Below are 6000 nucleotides of genomic sequence, written 5' to 3' on the forward strand. Positions count from 1 at the left end.
TACGATTAATTAATGTAGTCGCAGCCTTATATTTTCTCGGCCGATTGTACGCTTTAACTTTTCATTGTTGATATTATTGTAAGTATGTTTGTTTATTACTTTTAAGTTGTACATTAGTTATGTACAGATTTTAAACGAAAATAAGAATAAATGTATGTATTGGGGCTCTGTAATCAGGCTAATGTAGGTAGGTAAATATTCTTTCCTTGTCACTCGGGAGTAAAATTTCCGTAAAGATAATTTAACCTTCTTGGTTATTTTACTCCGTTTTAAATAATGTGAAATAAAGTTATTTTAATTATAATTTGTAATTATATTAGTCTGTATATTTTTAAGTCGTGAATTCCCCTTTCTCATCTGCTTACGGGGCCCTAAGAATCTAAACTTTTATTGTTATTTAGAAATTAGTTCACTTAAAAATTGTTTTATCTATTACCGCGAAATAAAATTAAAAAAAAAGTGTCAAAATCATATTAGTATTAGACTATAGATTAAATCTATTTACTTATATTAAAATAAATTTTTGTAAACACGACGAAAATAGCTTCCTTCTTAGATCCTCTTCACGTTTCTTTGTATTCGTATTTTATTAATATCTTAGCGTTGGTAATTATTGTAATTATTTATACTATACGTATGTATGTTTTGGGGGTCATTTAGGGACATATTGTTGACGACAATAAACGCGATCAGCAAAATCAGCGAACCCGCTAGTTTTGACACTAATTTTAGCTGTCCGGTAATACTATAGAGGGTATGGAGGGTAGAAAGGAGGAGAATAATCTTTATATATCAAAAAGTATCAGTCGAAACGAATTAAATTAGGGTAGCGTCACATTAGTCAGGGTAAATCTTAAACTTCACGTTCTCTTGGTCATGTGGCGGTAAATCTTAAACTTAACGTTCTCTGTAATTGGTCACTTCATATCAAACTTTTGGTGGTATTAGCGCCATTTCGGGCCAATTTTGAACTACATTAGCTACATTCATACATATATACCCTTTGTTAGCATACAGCTGGACACTTTTTCAACTTCTCCCATATAACATTATCCTTCTCCCTTCTACACTCTATAGGTAATACTTTGACTTACGCAGTTGACGGGCTTAACTCCGACCGTAAGGCGTATTCAAATATGTCGAAATACAGAATTACATATGAATAGACTTGACATAGTATGCGGTTATGTGCTTTACTAATTTCGTTTATATATTAGAAACGATTGTTTAGATTAAACACGTGTGAATTGGGGCCGGTTTCAGGGGTTGTGGATTAAAATTTATCTTCCATTTAAGTTAAGAATAGACTTTGACGGTATTAAGTTAATAAGCTGTTTCTTTTCTATTATTAAACTACGACTTTTAGATTTACATTTGCGAACAGAGAAATATCGAATGGAATTCGATGGTAAAAAAGGATAATATATAAAAATTTTATCTGTTGGATACCGTCATCCGTCAACAAGCGTTATCCACAACCCGGTGAAACAGGTTCTAAGTCTGATAACCAGAAAAAGGAAAAAAGTCCAAGGTTTTGAAAATCACGTAAGTCGTGATAGCAAGTCAATTACTGTGTTAACAAAAATATAAACAACAACATATACAATGTCGATTATTACAGACTACTTACTAATTATTTAAGGGCCTGTTTCAACAGTGGACATTTGTGGATAACGCTGTTTGACGGATAACGAGACAAATGACTTTGACAGCAGAAAGTAGAATAAGTTATTACATGTTTCTCCTCAATCAATAAACTGCTTTAAGACTTATATATGCGAATAGAAATATATCAAAAATACAATAGAATTCCATGGTAAAAACAATAATGAATCAAAAACTTTCAACTGTCAGTTAACGTCATCCGTCAAACGGCAGTATCCGCACCTGGTGAAACAGGCCCTTAGTACATAACAGTTGTGTGTTAAGTGCATTATTTTCGTGTGACAATGTGTGTCTATATGGACTGATGGTTAGGTAATTATTTTAAGAATATATTAATGTTTAAGAACAATAGATCGATGTGATGTATATTTATTTGTGCGTTTCTATATGGGAAATAAAATCGACGAAATGACGATATATTTTTATGTGTATTATTTTCTCATACTCACCTCAAGTTCCATAATTATATTGCTACAAAAAAAATTAGACCTTACACAGACACTTAAGATTTGGCGAATAATTTCCCTAGCATAAGTAACATACATAGTAATACATCAGTAACATACATAGAAATACATGAGTAAAATATCCGCCAACCCGCAGTGGAGCAGCTAGGTGGATTAAGCTCCGATTCTTCTCCTGCATGGAGAAAGAGGCCTAAGCCCAGCTGTGAGATGTTACATGCTGAATGCGCAATGCAGTAACAGAACTATTGTTTAGTAGTAGAATGATAGTCTATACTGATATAATAATTATGTTTGCTCGCAAACGAAAAAACCGACTTCAATTACATCGACAAGTAATACAACGTAAGTAGCCGAAATAATTGTGTTTGCTCACAAACGAAAAAAAACCGACTTCAATTTCATCGACGAGTAATACAACGTAGATCAACGAAAAAATAGTCAAAATCGGTACACCCAGTAAAAAGTTATTGCGGATTTTCGAGAGTTTCCCTCGATTTCTCTGGGATCCCATCATCAGATCCGGGTTTCCTTATCATGGTACCAAACTAAGGTACAATCCTTTTTCCAACAAAAAAAGAATTGTCAAAATCGGTACATCCAGTAGAAAGTTATGCGGTATAATACAACGTAGGTCGACGAAAAAAGCGTCAAGTAAAAACGCATTATTAGATAACATACATTAAAAAAAATACAGTCGAATTGAGAACCTCCTCCTTTTTTGGAAGTCGGTTAAAAAATTAACAAACGCACTAGACATCACTACGATTTTCGAGGGTTTCCCTCGATTTCTCTGGGATTCCATCCTCAGATCCTGGTTTCCTTATCACGGTACCACACCTGGGATATGTTCTTTTCAACAAAAAAGAATTATCAAAATCGGTTCATAAACGAAGTTATCCCCGAACATACATAAAGAAATAAATATATATACGATCGAATTGAGTAACATCCTCCTTTTTTGAAGTCGGTTAATAAGGAGGGAAGATTTCATTGTTTGTTTGCATCGAATAGGCTCCGAAACTACTGAACCGATTTGAAAAATTCTTTCGCTGTTGGGAAGCTACACTATCCCCGGGTGACATAAGCTATATTATAAATATTAATTTTGTATTTTTTCTTAAATACCCGTGCGAAGTTAATCATAAAAAAGTGGATTGATTTTTCAATATTTCTTATTCTATGGACGCCTGCAACACCAGAAGCATCGCAAGCGCGTAGTGACTCTACCCCCGCCCCCGTCCAGGGCTCGCTACTTTACTCACCACAAGAACATGACACTACTTGATAGCAGCATTAGTTAACTGTGATCTCCTTGATCTCCTGTAACGTCGAGGCAGGCAATTTCCTGCTGAGCCCAACTTCATTAAAAACTTATAGGAACGAAACGTAATTATGCAACAAGGACTCAGTCCTACTATTTCTGGCATCAAAGGGTATATCGTTAAAGCCGTTATCGTGTCCAGATAACTGATATTAATCCCCTTAGTGTCACCATAACCGTATTACTGTGTTAGTTTTACCTTTAGGCATAATCACGTTTACTGCCATGTTTCAGTGTGGGTCATCAAATTAATGTTAGGTCAAAGTAGTTCTAATTGCATATTGAAAATTATGCTACGGACCTAGATTAGAATAATGCAAATCAGTTTGTATTGAAGTGTCAATTTTTATTATAATAATAATAGTAATAAAAACTCAATGGCCTCCACTAGGATTTTTTCCTTATGATCTATATATTTGTCATGTGCGGGGATCGAACCCGCGCCAACTAGTGCATCGCTTGACAACGTGTTGTTAATTAAAGTGTTCAATTGTTTTTCTCTAATTAATTAATTATTTTCTGTCGCTCTTGCAAAACAATTCGCACTGCAATGTGAATGTATTTTAATTATTTAATATTTTAAAATTGTCTTACAAACACAGATGGGGTAGATAAAAATTTTGCACAGCAATTGATGTAAATAGATTTAGTATTAGCATTAAACATAAGTTCATTACAATCGCAAAGCAAATATTACCACGACAACATAATTTTGATCCTTTATCTTGTTAACTGATAACAATATGTGAAAACATATAAATTATATTATGTAATGAATGTTGTTTCGAAAATTCGCAAGTTTCAAAATAGGTGGGTATAAAGTAAACAACAATATTAGAGGCATTTTTTTTATTTGATTGCGCCATACAAACAAGAAAAAAAATTTAAATACTAGATACAATATTATGCAAGAATTGGTATTTTTTTCTACAATTATTTAATTATAAATTTGTGTAGTTTATTTAGGTATTTAAATGAATGGTGAAAGTTAACACTTTACAATAAATAAAATAAATAACATCTTCGATTATGCACTTATTACATTTACACGCTGAAAATTATTATTGGGAAAGAAAAAAAAATCCATAAGTACAAGATAAATATAAAATGACTTCATAGTCAAGGATTATTCCCATCAAAATACATAATTAAAATGGTTACAATTTGTCAAAAATATCGTCCAATACAATAGAAGTTAAAGGATAAGGTTAGGTTAAGGATCAGTCACACTGCACGAACAAGCCTACGTTCCCCGAGGAAGTAATCTTCTAAGCGTCATAAAAAGATGGACAAATCCAGACCAATTTCTATTATTTTATATTATGAGGTTTATGAGATTTTTTTATATAGGGTTGTCTGTAAAGCGCTAAGCGAACACGTAACTCCTACATAACGCTTATTCGTGCGAAAGTTAAGCCACGTATGAACACGCCATCTAGCGGGACTAGACAAAATTACATATAAAATGTTAAACCAATTAGTCTATAATGTTTCAACATTTTCATACATTTTGATATATCAATCAAGCATTGTATTGCTTTAGAATTTCGTTAAAATATACCCCCCCCCAACCTCATTTTTAAGCGTAGTATAGTCACGTTTAGCACATTTTCATCAAATATCACTCTCATACAAGAACGATGACCGCGTCAAGTTCCCGCAGTTCATACACGGCCATACAGATCCTCACGTCACAAACATTTCGGTGACAGTTCCGTCACATAATACCATCCAATACAAGTTAAGCGTCACACATATTACATTAATGCCCTGCGATATTGCGTTGTGTATATATTTAAGGCATCCTCCTTACCCTCGACCTATACAATACATAAGCAAAACAACATAAGCCTTGCGTTTTATCTATAAAGGTCGTTTGTTGACTAGGAATCGAAGCGTCAAAGTTGACTGAGCTTCGGTCACATGTCTTTAACTTTACAATTGAATCCGAACGATTTTACGTCAAAACTAGTTAATCAATCTAATAAATTATGCCAAATGTATCGTCAAGTTTCAATTTCTTAATCTTAAGAGCTTAAGATACAGAAAATAAAATTTGACTATAAATATGTTACTGTCTTAATTTCATTCATTAACTACTTGACGTAAAAAGCACTCGGGTCTCTGAACTCATTAATAAATACTCTTATATTATGTACAACCAAACATATAACAAAACTTAGATATATGGTAAAATAATGTATTAAAAATAAATAGCACGTACCTTAACGATATAATAATTTCATTTAGTACGAGTAAATTAAAAAAAAATCACATGATGATCTAAGAACACACGATAATATTTAAAAAAAAAATTATTATTCACAATTTAGTCTAAATTAATTATACTATAAATAAATTTGCACCATAAATCTTTTGAGAAATGAAACCAGTATCTTTAACTTTCGACAGCATACTCTGTGTGCCGGTAGATGGTGTTCATTTACTTGTTAATATATTATAAAATATTATTTCGTCGCACAATCAATAGAGGTCGCTTAAATAACTTTTCACACTGACACACAGAGATGTTACTCCGTAAATAAA

The sequence above is a fragment of the Melitaea cinxia genome, chromosome Z (assembly GCF_905220565.1).
Source record: "Melitaea cinxia chromosome Z, ilMelCinx1.1, whole genome shotgun sequence".
Classification (NCBI taxonomy): domain Eukaryota; kingdom Metazoa; phylum Arthropoda; class Insecta; order Lepidoptera; family Nymphalidae; genus Melitaea; species Melitaea cinxia.